The sequence below is a fragment of the Pecten maximus genome, unplaced genomic scaffold (assembly GCF_902652985.1).
Source record: "Pecten maximus unplaced genomic scaffold, xPecMax1.1, whole genome shotgun sequence".
NCBI classification, from domain to species: domain Eukaryota; kingdom Metazoa; phylum Mollusca; class Bivalvia; order Pectinida; family Pectinidae; genus Pecten; species Pecten maximus.
Window position 1 is genome coordinate 151286 of NW_022982969.1, and position 16524 is coordinate 167809.

The 16524-nt window shown below is 40.8% G+C and overlaps 2 long non-coding RNA genes across 10 annotated transcripts in view; both read right to left on the bottom strand.

Annotated features, from left to right (window-relative positions):
• The window catches only part of LOC117321207, a 34267-nt gene extending 28458 nt beyond the window's left edge, over window positions 1-5809 (bottom strand). For 4 of the 9 annotated variants that reach the window (XR_004531237.1, XR_004531241.1, XR_004531236.1 and 1 more), the window contains exon 1: window positions 5473-5808. This is a non-coding gene — a long non-coding RNA (uncharacterized LOC117321207). Of the gene's footprint in view, window positions 1-5472 lie in introns of all 9 variants that reach the window. The other 5 variants (XR_004531247.1, XR_004531244.1, XR_004531243.1 and 2 more) reach the window with 3 other exon arrangements.
• A 1352-nt stretch (window positions 5810-7161) lies between these two features.
• Window positions 7162-14726, bottom strand: LOC117321206. The gene is made up of 2 exons (XR_004531235.1): window positions 14445-14726; window positions 7162-7361 (listed from the first exon to the last, which is right to left on the bottom strand). It is a non-coding gene; the product is annotated as an uncharacterized LOC117321206 (long non-coding RNA).
• Between the last annotated feature and the right edge of the window lie 1798 nt (window positions 14727-16524).

A 16524-nucleotide genomic window follows, 5' to 3' on the forward strand; every position in this document is an offset into this window, starting at 1 on the left:
CATTCAAAGATTTAAGCATACTTGATCGACGTGACCTTGAATGCGAGTCAGGGTCATTCATTTGAACAAACTTGGTAGCCCTTTACCCCAGCATGCTACAGACCCAATATTAACTCCATGGGACTCTTGGTTATTGAGAAGAAGTTGTTTCAAGATTTTAGCCTTTTTGACTCCTGTGACCTTGAATGAAGGTCAAGGTCATTCATTTCAACAAACTTGGTAGCCCTTTACCCAAGCATGCTACAGACCTAATATCAACTCCCTGGGACTCTTGGTTATTGAGAAGAAGTCGTTTAAAGATTTTAGCCTTTTTGACTCCTGTGACCTTGAATGAAGATCAAGGTCATTCATTTGAACAAACTTGCGAGCCCTTCACCCCAGCATGCTACAGGCCAAATATTAGGTCTCTGGGACTGTTGGTAATTGAGAAGAAGTTGTTAAAATTTTTAGCCTTTTTGACCGCTGTGACCTTGAATGAAGGTCAAGGTCATTCAATTGAACAAACTTGGTAACCCTTTACCGCAGCATGCTACAGACCCAATATAAACTCCCTGGGACTCTTGGTTATTGAGAAGAAGTCGTTTTAAAATGTTAGCCTGTTTGGTCCCTGTGACATTGAATGAAGGTCAAGGTCATTCATTTGAACAAACTAGGTAGCCCTTTACCCCAGCATGCTACAGACCCAATATCAACTCCCTGGGACTGTTGGTTATTGAGAAGAATTCGTTTAAAGATTTTAGCCTTTTTGACTCCTGTGACCTTGAATAAAGGTCAAGGTCATTCATTTGAACAAACTAGGTAGCCCTTTACCCCAGCATGCTACAGACCCAATATCAACTCCCTGGGACTGTTGGTTATTGAGAAGAATTCGTTTAAAGATTTTAGCCTTTTTGACTCCTGTGACCTTGAATAAAGATCAAGGTCATTCATTTGAACAAACTTGGTAGCCCTTTACCCCAGCATGCTACAGACCCAATATCAAGTCCCTGGGCCTCTTGGTTATTGAGAAGAAGTCGTTTAAAGATTTCAGCCTTTTTGACTCCTGTGACCTTGAATGAAGATCAAGGTCATTCATTTGAACAAACTTGCGAGCCCTTCACCCCAGCATGCTACAGGCCAAATATTAGGTCTCTGGGACTCTTGGTTATTGAGAAGAAGTTGTTTAAAGATTTCAGCCTTTTTGACTCCTGTGACCTTGAATGAAGGTCAAGGTCATTCATTTCAACAAACTTGGTAGCCCTTAACCCCAGCATGCTACAGACCCAATATCAACTCCCTGGGCCTCTTGGTTATTGAGAAGAAGTCATTTAAAGATTTTAGCCTTTTTGACTCCTGTGACCTTGAATGAAGGTCAAGGTCATTCATTTGAACAAACTTGGGAGCCCTTCACCCTAGCATGCTGCAGGCCAAATATTAGGTCTCTGGATCTGTTGGTTATTGAGAAGAAGTCGTTTAAAGATTTTAGCCTTTTTGACTCCTGTGACCTTGAATGAAGGTCAAGGTCATTCATTTGAACAAACTTGGTAGCCCTTCACCCCAGCATGCTTCAGACCCAATATCAAGTCCCTGGGTCTTTTGGCTATTTAGAAGAAGTCGTTTAATTTTTTTTAGCATATTTGACCCCTGTGACCTTGAATGAAAGTCAAGGTCATTCATTTGAACAAACTTGGTAGCCCTTCACCCCAGCATGCTACAGACCTAATATCAACTCCCTGGGACTCTTGGTTATTGAGAAGAAGTCGTTTAAAGATTTTAGCCTTTTTGACCCCTGTGACCTTGAATGAAGGTCAACGTTATTCATTTGAACAAACTTGGTAGCCCTTCACCCCAGCATGCTACAGGCCCAATATTAGGTCTCTGGGCCTTTTGGTTATTGAGAAGAAGTTGCTTGAATGGAAAAGTTGACGCCGGACTGACGGTCGGACGGCCGGACGGACGACGGACGCCGGACGCCGCGCCACGGCATAAGCTCACTTGCCCTTCGGGCAGGTGAGCTAACAATTAAAAGTTATCCCCCGGAAGAGTACCTCAGGGGGACTTTCATGTATAACATTGTCCTGATGAAGACCATACGACTTGGTCAAAAGTAGTTGACAAATAAATTTTAATCTTAACAGTGTACGCTTGAGTATGTTGCGGTTATTATCCCTGATTAAAAATATTCCAATTGTAAAAGTGTATGTAGTCATGAGCACTGAAGACGTTCATGGTAGCTAGGAGACTGCAATAAATATTATCATGGACATTCCAGATTTTGTATATTGCCTCTGTCATGGATGATACAGTTATTGTAAACATCATGACTGACCACTACGACCAACAGATGCGCTATAGTTTTGAGAGTTTTATAAAAGAAAATATTTCATCATGTTATCACTGATCCATGATACACATTTTATAGGAAAAACATGTGATTTTGCATCTGACTAGGCTCTGTATAAATTACCACCAACAAAGTATATATGGTCCTAAAAGAAAACAAACAATATTTACATTCTGTGTGACAGTCTCCCATTACTCCTGTGTTAAACCAGATGGTATTGATCACCGTATAAATGCAGCCCAGATCTTGATCACATGACGTCACTTCCGTCAGCGTCAAAAAAATGTTTGGCAATGTGTTGCCGGTGAATCAAACCTAGCAAGGATTTCGACTTAGAACAATCGCGTAAATATGACGTCATTGTGGTGCTTTGTTGATCATAGTCAAGCCGAGGCTTTGTATTACACATCAATTTGAATGCAAACCAAGCACTACAATAAAATCAATTTCACATGTGCTGTTCTTTCAATGGAACAATCAGGAAAATAGCTGAAATTAGACCCAAGATTTAGCAAAGAGAAATTGAAGTTTAACGTATCTTAATGTAAATATAACAATTGATACTCAAAATACTCATACTCGCATCAATCATGCAGGTAAAACCAATTTTTAGCAGATTATATTCATGTCACGGTGGCACTTGTCAGATAAGCGTTTTATTATAAAGTAAAACACTTTATAATAAAACGCTTATCTGATCATGAATAGTAAGAAAAAATGGCGCCTTCCAAGTGAAAACCACTGTTGTTATTTATAAAGTTTCTGCATGCAGTTTTCGCAGAAGGGAATAAAGTCTGAAAAGGAGTCAAAACATATATAAAAAAATAACAAGTTATATAATAGGTAGGAACAAATACTGAACTTTATCTAAACATGAAAAGATCGATTCATGGACCTAATGTTACCTGAACATGGACGAGAAACATTACTGTTAGGTCTATTTTTAGATCACATCTCTGCTATTGCTACAAATGCTTGAATTAAATAAAAGGCAACAAAAATATTAATCCTTGTCCACTTGTTGTACAGAGTAAGGGTACGTGATTTCGTACAGGACGTGATTTCGTACAATAAATTGTTTTTTCCAATGTTTCAATCGATCGCCTGCGATGAAGGCTTAAAATCATTTCGACGGCAAACAACCGCCATAGTCTCTCTTCGGTGATGCTAAATATAGAATTTCAGAATAACCTCGTTTTCAAAACAAAACTAGAATTTGCATTTTGTCGTCTGCAGAATGGGACCAGGGTAGCTTAAAACCATAATTTGAAATATAATCTAGCCAGCTTACCTATGATAATTTTGACATAATTGAAATAAGATCATACTTTACCATTTTCATCAAAATTGTTTTAATATGAAGCTCAAATAATTTGATAACACCGTATATTGATGTAACAAGCCCAATCATCGACAGGGCAGATATCGTAGGGAGCCTTCAATATTCCGAAAATGGTTGACATGATTGATTGTTTTTTGGTCTTAAAAACTGTATGGAGCTTTAAAATTGTTTATTACAATTCTAGCCCGATAATCCTTATAAACAAAAATATATATAGTAAGTGCTATATTCCCACAGAATGGGTCGATGGCATGCTAAAAGTGACAAGTTTTTTTCAAAAGTTCATATTTCTTTCAAAAAACATTTCTGTCGTTTGAAAATCGGCAGACCTGATTAAAATATGCTGAATTAAATCTGCATATACTTATATTTGCCATATTTACTAAGAATCACCCATTTGAAGGGTGTACGAAATCACGTTCCCAACTGCCGCTAAACACAGAAGTAAAGAATGGTAAAGGAAAGATCCCCTGCGCAGTGCATTTCTGCGCATATGACGTCACATTACCAAAAATATCGCAGATTGTGTACATCTTTTAGGTCGATGTAGATAAAAACATCTTCTAGCTGCATTTAAGAAAAAAAATGCAAATATATGTGAAAAGTGTACGAAATCAGGTACCCTCACTCTATTATATGTTATAGATCTTTGTAACAACTATTGTGACCTTCCATATCAATAGCAAAATTAAGGTATTGAAAATTGTGAGAAGTAAAAGTTATATATTTTGAAGATAAAGGTCACTACACTGTCTAAGATAGGAGTGAATAAAACCCACCATTTTCCTAAAGTATGGGTAAAAACCCTCAAAAGTTATCTGGAGCACTGCAGATTAGCAGCAGGCCACATATATGATAGTACTTTTTTGTGACCAACTGGGATGGGGAACCAGTCTGTCTCTGAGGACAAGGTTATATCTCTTATCAAATCAATTGATAACAGCTTGGTATTCCATTAATTTGCATCAGGAATGTTTGCAGAATTTAAGTAAGATATTCAGTGTACCCGCACATACAATATTGTCTAATAATTGGTCTACTGTAATTACAATGTATGTAGCTATTCATAGCTATTCCTCAACCTAATTACATCAAATGATTTATATTAAAATTTGTATTTTAAAATGCTACAACTTTTAAGTGATTACATTGTTGTACTAGGTTATTATCTTATTATTGGTTAGAATCACGTCACTTGATAAATATACTGTTTGATTAAAATGAATAAACTTGTACATTATAAATAAAATTAGCTCATTATTGTTAGTTAGAATCATGTCACTTGATAAATATACTGTTTGATTAAAATGAATAAACTTGTACATTATAAATAGAATTAGCTCATTATTGTTAAACAAATAAAGTTACTACCTGGTTTATATGTGTTTTTTAAGTAGGCAATATTTAGTCCAAATCTCTAAAGTATCATGCAAACTATGACTAGGCCTATGTAATATAAATTATAATGTGTTCACTCCATCACCCTCTCCAAAATGTCAGCGGTCCATTACCTGATCCAAGACTCAGCTGGTGGTTATCACAACGATTCCGTTAATAAAAAAAGGTGGGGGTTGAGGAAAAACCTTCCAAAGATTTTAATTTTTAAATCTCTAATTTAGGGGGTTTATGATGAACTATAATGAATCACAGAGCTTTAGTCTATATATTTAATTTTTTTCGGAGGAGAACACCCGAACCCCCCACCCGGATAAGTAGAGCCGCAAAAACCCAACCCCTTCTCAAAATCCTGTATCCGCCTCATTATAACACACTAAACATCGGGTATCTAGGTAAATAATCTGTTTACCTCCAGCAAACGGCGTTGTTCCATGTCCAGCAAAGCCAGGTGCCGATGTTGTTGAGTGTCCAGGGCAGTCGGAGTCTCCGACGAATGTTGGAGCAGACGTTAACAAATAGGCCTAAGCTTAGTGCCTAGATCTACTCCAAATCCAAACTGTGCCCCTAGTTAAGTTAGACAAGATATATGATATACTTCTCTGGTTAGTACTAATGACATGATGAATACATCGTCGGATGTTACTGTGTTTGGGGTTTCCCTCGACTGGTAACACAGAGTACGCAAAACCCATGTTGATGTTGATGTTGCTCCACACAGTCTGGGGACATGCACTCAACAGACAAAACGTTTTTGATTGGCTGACGAATCAGTGTACATAACCAATAGACGTTTTGCATAATTCCCCTCCGCCCTCTTTGATCCAGGTCATTTGCCCCAGGTCAAAGGTCAAACGGTTAAACATTTCCCTGCAACAACACTGGAACACTACAGAGTTTAAAGTATCAGCAGTATTTTCTCCGTTTAGAAAAAAATGACAGTAAGTTTAACATGCCTAAATCTTGCTGTTTGTCATCAGAGATACTCATACTAACACATTTTCCAATGTCACCGTTCATTTTAGCGATGTATCGGATATATGGGTCCTACATCAGCCGTTTGGTAGGTTTCAGCTGTATGCAACTGGCAGCTTTATGAGGGAAACTATATAATCGATTTCATGCAAGAGACTTAAACCAATATGTTATTTTTGAAATGTGTTTCATTTTTTAAGAATACAAAAACGAAGGTAACCCGACAGGCCTTGGTAAACTGGCTGACATGCAGCATGTGCAGAATCTTCAGCTGGCCTTCATCGTTCAATTACATGTCCAATTGAAATTGATACAAATTAATATATATACCGTTGTTATATAAACTTTTATCAGTTGACTACCCGATTATCAGTACATGGTTTTCACTTCTGTATTAATTTAGGATTTTGTGGTTAAATTATATAATGATAACCTATGTATACATTATTTCTGTTGTTCCTGATTCACACAGAAGTCAATAAAGAACTTGAACTTGAACCATCAAATTGCACTTGTAATTATAATAGAGCTAATGAAGTTGAATTTGAAAACAGAGTAAGTTATATTGATACATATTTTGTCCTTTTAAAGCCTGTCATTATCATACCATACTCATTTTTTTAAATCTATGTTTTAACATGAGAAGAGCACTCTCAAATTAAAGAGATAGCCAAAATATTTAAGATCTTGTATATTAAGTTTAACATGACAAAGGGCTGGTATAGCTTGTCATGAAATGAATTATCCCTTTGATGTATTCCGGAATGCGAACACGTGTGATTGACGTACAAGTACACGTGTAGTTTTATGAGTAGGTTGGGTTTCGATCACAGGGGCTTGGCAAGCCGGTGGTGACTTGACAATGTCAAAATCTATAATAACGATAAACTGTGAGATTTTACTGTATATGTTACATAATTCATGAACAAGCTAGTGTATTGGGACATCTTGGGTCATACCCAGACTGTGGGCGACTTAGCAAAAAATTGAGAAGTGTTTTTTTCCTTACAAAATATAGCAGATTTATCATATTGTTCCGGGGTTGGGTCATAAAGGATGGGAAGGTTGCTCCTAGATTAGAAGGACCCCATTTTCAGATAGAGAGAAAAAAAAGAGAAACAAAATCAACCGTGTTTTCAACTTCGTCTTTCGTGTTCATTCTCATTCTCTATAGGAATTATCGTTGTCAGGATGTAAAATTCATCGACGACGAGCTGAAAGTATCAGTCAGTCCTGGTCAGTAAGTTTGGTTTCAGCCTTTGTACACAGTGCGTGGTTCCACTTGCTAGTTTCAGGCACATTCTTTCATTTTTTGTATTTTTTCCCCTGAAAACAAGTTTGTGTTGGTTTTAAGTGTAGAACAATTTCTAATGTATAAACTGGCTTTAATGTTCAGAAAACGTCATTATTGACAGTATTCACCAATTTGCGTACTTTATTCACAGGCACTTTTGAGTAACAAATGACATCAACTATAACAGTAACACTATTAGCTCATGTCATGTGTTACTTAAAATCCCGAAACCAAGCCCCTGTGGCATCCGTTCGTGCAAGCAATACCTCTCTGTCTATTTCAATCTCTGAGTTGACCCCATTGAAGGGAAGACGATCATTACCATGCATCTTGTTTAAACACTTTTAGACAGTATGATGTGACTTGATGGGGTGTCAGTATGATATGTGACCAGGTAAGTTGTCTGTAGGATATGTGACCGGGTGATGTGTAAGTATGATGTGACTTGATGGGGTGTCAGTATGACATGTGACCAGGTAAGTTGTCTGTATGATATATGACCGGGTGATGTGTAAGTATGATGTGACCGGGTGAAGTGTCATTATGATGTGACCTGGTAAGGGGGTCAGTATAATGTTTCACCTGGTAAGGTGTCAGTATGATGTGTGACCGGGTGAGGTGTCAGTATGATATGTGACTGGATTGGGTGTCAATATGATATCACCGGTTGGGGTGTAAGTGAGATGTGATTGGGTGGGGTTTCAGTGTGATGTGACCGGGTAGGGTGTCAGTATGACATGTGACCGGGGGATGTGTAAGTATGATGTGACCGGGTGAGGTGTCATTATGATGTGACCTTGTAAGGGGGTCAGTATAATGTTTAACCTGGTAATTGGGTCAGTATGATGTGACCGGGTGGGGTGTCAGTATGATATGTGACCGGGTGAATTGTCAGAATGATATGTGACCGGATGAGGTGTCAATATGATGTGACCGGTAGATGTGTCAGTTTGATGTGACCGCATGGGGGTCGGGGTCAGTATAATGGGACCGGAAGATGTGGGGTGTCAGTATATCACCGGGTGAGGTGTCAGTATGATATGTGACCGGGTGGGGTGTCAGTGTGATGTGACCGGGTACGATGTCAGTATAATATGACCGGGTAAGGTTTCAGTATGATATGAGACTGGATGATGTGTAAGTATGATGTGACCGGGTGGGGTGTCAGTATGATATGTGACAGGGTGATGTGTCAGTATGATATGTGACTTGGTGCGTTTGGTGTCAGTATATCACCGGTTGGGGTTTCAGTGTGATCTGAATGGGTTGGGTTTCAATGTGATGTGACCGGGTAAGGTGTCAGTATGATATGTGACTGGGTGAGGTGTCAGTATGATATGTGACCGGATGAGTCGTCAGTATGATATGTGACCGGGTGGGGTGTCAGTATGATTTGACAGGGTGGGGTTTCAGTGTGATGTGACCGGGTATGATGTCAGTATGATATGTGACCGGGTGAGGTGTCAGTATGATATGTGACCGGTTGAGGTGTCAGTATGATATGTGACCGGATGAGGTGTCAGTATGATATGTGACCGGTTGAGGTGTCAGTATGATATGAGACCGGATGAGCTGTCAGTATGATATGTGACCGGGTACGATGTCAGTATGATATGTGACCAGATGAGGTGTCAGTATGATATGTGACCGGGTGAGGTGTCAGTATGATATGTGACCGGTTGAGGTGTCAGTATGATATGTGACCGGATGAGCTGTCAGTATGATATGTGACCGGGTACGATGTCAGTATGATATGTGACCGGGTGAGGTGTCAGTATGATATGTGACCGGGTGATGTGTAAGTATGATGTGTGACAGGGTGATGTGTCAGTATGATGTGCGACAGGATGAGTTGTCAGTACGATATGTGACCGGGTGAGGTGTCAGTATGATATGTGACCAGATGGGATGTCAGTATAATTTGACTGGGTGAGTTGTCAGTACGATATGTGACCGGATGAGGTGTCAGTATATGTGACCGGGTGGGATGTCATTATGATGTGACCTGGTAAGGTGTCAGTATGATGTGTGACCGGGTGAGGTGTCAGTATGATATGTGACTGGATTGGGTGTCAGTATGATATCACCGGTCAGGGTTTCAGTGTGATGTGACTGGATGGGGTTTCAGTGTGATGTGACCGGGTAAGGTGTCGGTATGATGTGACCGGTTGATGTGTAAGTATGATGTGACCGGGTGAGGAGGCAGTCTGATATGTGACCGATGGGATGTCAGTATGATATGTGACCGGATGAGGTGTCAATATGATGTGACTTGGTGAGGTGTCATTATCATGTGACCGGGTGGGTTGTCAGTATGATGTGACCGGGCAGGTAGTCAGTATGATATGTGACCGGGGGAGCTGTCAGTATGATATGTGACCGGATGAGGTGTCAATGTGATGTGATTTGGTGAGATGTCAGTATGATATGACAGGGTGGGGTGTCAGTATGATATGACCGGGTGAGGTGTCAGTATGATGTGACTGGTTGAGGTGTCAGTATGATGTGACCGGGCGAGATGTCAATATGAACTGACTTAAAAGGTGATGTGTCAGTATGATATGTGACCGGATGAGTTGTCAGTGTGATATGTGACCGGATGAGGTGTCAATTTGATGTGACTGGGTGAGGTGTCAGTATAATGTGACCGGATGGGGTGTTAATATGATATGACCGGGTGATGTGTCAGTATGATATGTGACCGGGTGGGGTGTCAGTATGATATGTGACTTGCTGCGTGGGGTGTCAGTATATCACCGGTTGGGGTTTCAGTGTGATGTGACTGGGTTTGGATTCAATGTGATGTGACCGGGTAAGGTGTCAGTATGATATGTGACCGGTTGAGGTGTCAGTATGATATGTGACCGGGTGAGGTGTCAGTATGATGTGACAGGGTGGGGTTTCAGTGTAATGTGACCGGGTAGGATGTCAGTATGATATGTGACCGGGTGAGGTGTCAGTATGATATGTGACCGGGTGAGGTGTGAGCATGATATGTGACCGGGATGAGGTGTAAGTATGATGTGACCGGGTGAATTGTCAGTATGATATGTGACCGGTAGATGTGTCAGTTTGATGTGACCGCATGGGTGTGCGTGGGGTGTCAGTATATCACCGGTTGGGGTTTCAGTGTGATGTGACCGAGTAAGGTATCAGTATGATATGTGACCGGGTGAGGTGTCAGTATGATATGTGACCGGGTGAGGTGTCAGTATGATATGTGATCGGGTGGGGTGTCAGTATGATGTGACAGGGTGGGGATTCAGTGTGATGTGACCGGGTGAGGTGTCAATATGATGTGACCAGTAGATGTGTCAGTTTGATGTGACCGCATGGGGGTCGGGGTCAGTATAATGGGACTGGAAGATGTGTCAGTATGATATGTGACCGGGTGAGGTGTCAGTATGATTTGTGACCAAGTGAGGTGTCAGTATGATGTGACAGGGTGAGGTGTCAGTATGATGTGACAGGTTGGGGTGTCAGTATGATATGTGACCGGGTGAGGTGTCAGTATGATGTGTGACCGAGTGAGGTGTCAGTATGATGTGACAGGTTGGGGTGTCAGTATGATGTGACCGGGTGGGGTGTTAGTATGATATGACCAGGTGATGTGTCAGTATGATATGTGACCGGATGATGTGTCAGTATGATGTGACCAGGAGGGTGTTAGTTTGATGTAACCGGGTGGGTGTCAGTATGTGACCGGGTAGGGTGTCAGTATGATGTTACCGGGTGAGGTGTCAGTATGATGTGACCTGGTGAGGTGTCAGTATGATGTGTGACCGGTTGGGGTGTCAGTATGATATGTGACCGGTTGGGGTGTCAGTATGATATATGACCGGGTGAGGTATCAGTATGATGTGACCGGTTGGGGTGTCAGTATGATATGTGACCGGATGAGGTATCTGTATGATGTGACCGGTTGGGGTGTCAGTATGATATGTGACCGGATGAGGTGTCAGTATGATATGTGACCGGGTGAGGTATCAGTATGATGTGACCGGTTGGGGTGTCAGTATGATATGTGACCGGGTGAGTTGTCAGTATGATATTTGACCGGATGAGGTGTCAATTGATTTGACTGGGTGAGGTGTCAGTATGATGTGACCGGGTGGAGTGTTAGTATGATATGACCAGGTGATGTGTTAGTTTGATGTAACTGGGTGGGTGTCAGTATGTGACCGGGTAGGGTGTCAGTATGATGTTACCAGGTTAGGTGTCAGTATGATGTGACCTGGTGAGGTGTCAGTATGATATGTGACCGGGTGGGGTGTCAGTATGATGTGACAGGGTGGGGTTTCAGTGTGATGTGACCGGGTACGATGTCAATATGAGATGTGACCGGGTGATGTGTGAGTATGATATGTGACCGGATGAGGTGTCAGTATGATATGTGACCGGGTGATGTGTGAGTATGATATGTGACCGGATGAGGTGTCAGTATGATATGTGACCGGTTGGGATGTCAGTATAACATGACCGGGTAAGGTGCCAGTATGATATGTGACCGGATGATGTGTAAATATGATGTGACCGGTTGGGGTGTCAGTATGATATGTGACCGAGTGGGTTGTCAGTATGATATGTGACCGGGTGGGGTGTCAGTATGATGTGACAGGGTGGGGTTTCAGTGTGATGTGACCGGGTACGATGTCAATATGAGATGTGACCGGGTGATGTGTGAGTATGATATGTGACCGGATGAGGTGTCAGTATGATATGTGACCGGGTGATGTGTGAGTATGATATGTGACCGGATGAGGTGTCAGTATGATATGTGACCGGTTGGGATGTCAGTATAACATGACCGGGTAAGGTGCCAGTATGATATGTGACCGGATGATGTGTAAATATGATGTGACCGGTTGGGGTGTCAGTATGATATGTGACCGAGTGGGTTGTCAGTATGATATGTGACCGGGTGGGGTGTCAGTATGATGTGACAGGGTGATGTGTCAGTATGATGTGCGACAGGATGAGTTGTCAGTACGATATGTGACCGGGTGGGGTGTCAGTATGATGTGTGACCGAGTGAGGTGTCAGTATGATGTGACAGGTTGGGGTGTCAGTATGATGTGACCGGGTGGGGTGTTAGTATGATATGACCAGGTGATGTGTCAGTATGATATGTGACCGGGTGGGGTGTCAGTATGATATGTGACCGGGTGAGGTGTCAGTATGGTGTGACCTGGTGAGGTGTCAGTATGATGTGACCGGGTGATTTGTCAGTATGATGTGACCGGGTGATGTGTCAGTATGATGTGACCGGGTGATGTGTCAGTATGATGTGTGACCTGGTGAGGTGTCAGTATGATGTGACCGGGTAATGTGTCAGTATGATGTGTGACCTGGTGAGGTGTCAGTATGATGTGACCGGGTGATGTGTCAGTATGATGTGTGACCTGGTGAGGTGTCAGTATGGTGTGACCGGGTGATGTGTCAGTATGATGTGTGACCTGGTGAGGTGTCAGTATGATGTGACCGGGTGGGGTGTCAGTATGATGTGTGACCTGGTGAGGTGTCAGTGTGATGTGACTGGATGATGTGTCAGTATGGTGTGACCGGGTGATGTGTCAGTATGATGTGTGACCTGGTGAGGTGTCAGTATGATGTGACTGGATGATGTGTCAGTATAGTGTGACCGGGTGGAGTGTCAGTATGATGTGTGACCGGGTGAGGTATCAGTATGATGTGACCGGATGGGGTGTGCCAACTGACTGGTATTGCTTAAAATGCTCGAATGCCCCCCTCTAGGCGAAATTGACCATCGGTGAACTGAATCACGTTATCGGGAGAGGGATCTATGATATAAATAGAAAGATGAATATAGAGAATATACACTCAGCAGTAAGGAAATATAGTGTTGTGTAAAACATGTATTTAAGCAACCCAAATAATCGTTTTATACACAATACAACAGTATATCAGACTTTTATTACACGAAGTTCAATAAATTTCCTATAAAATATACTTCATAAATTACAAAGTGTATTTATAGTCTTCTCTGATGTTATTTTAAAAACAACTGTGTTTGGCATTACTGCGTACAACTGAAAATGTAAATGCAGATTTTATAAAAAAAAAAAAACATTCCGTCGAAAAAATCTTCTTCTAAAGGGTCAGGATGGCTTATAGTCATCGAGCTCCGTCCGTCGCTGTGCGCCGTGCACCGTCCGTCTTTAACCCAAAAACGGATAACTACCAGATTTGATGTGAAGCATCATTGGGGGGAGGGCGATCATATTTTATATAAATGAGGCTGGTTAAATCACTGGCGGGACCGCAAATGGGCAGCTTTGTTGAACTGTTGCTTTAAAACACTACTTGTACTCCTCCTTAAGCATTCGGTGAATTACATTCTTTATTGTGAAACATCATTGGGGAAGGGCACTCATATTTATTTCACCTGCCCGAAGTGCCATAGTTTGAGATGCATCGCACGTCCGTCAGTCTGTCTGAGGCACAGGAACTTGGTATTGGGTCTGTAGCATGCAGGAGTGAAGGGCTACCAAGTTTGTTCAAATGAATGACCTTGACTTACATTGTCGTGTATACTTTACATTAGATTCGTTTGTCAGTCACCGTTAGCTTTTACGGGTTTGCATTACCTGGTAATATGTTTAAATAATTGTTTTTCAATAAAACATGTCATAATGTTGACATAAATGACAAACAATTATCCTGCTATTGTAAAAAAAAAATGCTTAGAGTGTCGTTATACTAAAGTGTTCATATATACACGATAAATTACAGTGAAACTTATGCTAATCGGCGTTTAATCAACCATTCAATTCAACGTAAATACACATACCAATGACAATCCGAAATTGTCAAACAATAAACAACTTAATATTGAAATTGTTTTACATGATGCTTAAAATAAAGACTAAAAACTGTCACCAAAATATACATTGTTAACCACATACTGATGTACGGCAGTGAAATCTGAATTCATGGACATTTATAATATAAAGAGGATATTGAAAAAGTAAATTGAATGGTTTCCCGTTTAATATAACATATATTTCACGAGTATGACAGAATATCAATATTTTCACGAGTGCGAAGCACAAGTGAAAAATACCGAATTTCTGTCCTACGACTTTGTCTCTTACACTATTCCCGAAAGAAGGCTGACAAGTTCGTTGAGTTCCGGTTCCTCAGTATCCTCATTACATGGACAGTCGTGGTCATCTCTTTTGGTGGGACGTTTGATTTTGAGATATTGATTTTCTCTTTCTTCTCTGCCTCTCCGAAATTGTCCTGCCTTGTTCCCTGCATATTTCCGGAATTAATCTTTTTACAGTTTACTGTTTTTGATACAGACTCCTCTATATAAATACATTTTATTTCGACTATTTGGTGATTGTCAATAAGATGAAGTATGGTTTCCTTAAATTGATATCTTGGTATCTTTTTGGACAATAAAAACACTTAAACCACACCATACCTGAAAAAGAAAGGATAATAATTTTCAGTTCATATTCAAGATATAAAATCATTTTGTTTTTCCCGTCAATAGGGCCCCGGGGTTTGGGTCCACCGTGGTTCCTCACAATGCATAAAAACATATTGATATCTGCATTTTGTACGCTCTTACATGAAGGCATAATATGATACTCACATTTCTTGTGTTGACATATCAAAACATAATCTATATCACAGTCACTTAACCCTTTCACTGCCATTTTTTTGAATTTATCAAAAATGACATTAAATTGATGACGCCAATAATCTGTGACGTGGCACAATCTGTCCCGCTGATAGTAAGTACGTCAAAGATATTGACGTACGTTTAGGAGGCGCCGTTTTCACCTAAGCTGACTCTGGGTGCGGTGTGAAGTAGGTCGGCAACGTTTAGTGAACAAACGACTTAAACACAAGGATTCATAATCAGTATGTGATGAAGTTATTTCATTCTATACTGATTTTATCTTATCATAACAAACAGATGAACACAAGTTTTAGAAATACATGTACATTTACACTCCGCTCATTCCTCTCACTACAGTTTAACGACAATAACATTTTCCTTGTGTTATTTCTCATAAACATTTAAGCGTAGAGAATACACTAACCCTTCCAACACCACCTTATTCGTTAGTAACAATACAATGTACAGTAGAATTGTTTTTATTGTTCATTACATACTGCGTGCCTCGTAAGACAGTGCCTGTGGACTTCACGTTTGAATATTGAGCAAATTATCCTACTTCGCCTCCTAACACCCCCGCAGCACGTCTTGAACAAACACAACAGTCTTTTCTCCTGCGACCTGGGAGGAAGTCCAGCCTCTGTCTTGGACGTCGGTTTCTTGGCAACGCATTTATATTATCTAAATCAGCATGTGGCTCGACAACAAGCTGAATGAATTTTCATAATTTTGACAGTAAAGAATTTACTCGTTCAGCATGATTCGGTGGAACAAATTCAATACAATCGTTTTCCACACATTTTTGGTTTTCCTTTGATAAGAGTAAGAACTCGTGACAGTATCATCTAAATCTACAGCGTCCATATGCTTATTGTAACTTTGGACAGTGCGTGGCCTTCCGGTAGGTACATTATTGTAACTTTGGACAATGCGTGGCCTTCTGGTAGGTACATTATTGTAACTTTGGACAGTGCGTGGCCTTCTGGTAGGTACATTATTGTAACTCTGGACAATGCGTGGCCTTCCGGTAGGTACATTATTGTAACTTTGGACAGTGCGTGGCCTTCTGGTAGGTACATTATTGTAACTTTGGACAGTGCGTGGCCTTCTGGTAGTTACATTATTGTAACTTTGGACAGTGCGTGGCCTTCTGGCAAGTACATTATTGTAACTTTGGACAGTGCGTGGCCTTCTGGCAGGTACATTATTGTAACTTTGGACAGTGCGTGGCCTTCCGGTAGGTACATTATTGTAACTCTGGACAATGCGTCGCCTTCCGGTAGGTAGCTGCTGAAATCGGATAAGTATACTTAGTAACCTAGTTGGTTTCTTGTTATCATTTTCTCCATAAACGAGACATAACATTTGACCATTTATCATGTATATAGGTGTTTCTGTATCAGGATTTCCGTTCCTGATGGTCCCTGGCATCGGTCTGTTTTTCCTGAGAGTAGCTGTTAAGTTGGTGTAAAAGAATTTCCTTATAATATCCATATGTTATAAAAGACAACAGAAATGGAAATATTTCTATCAATATATTT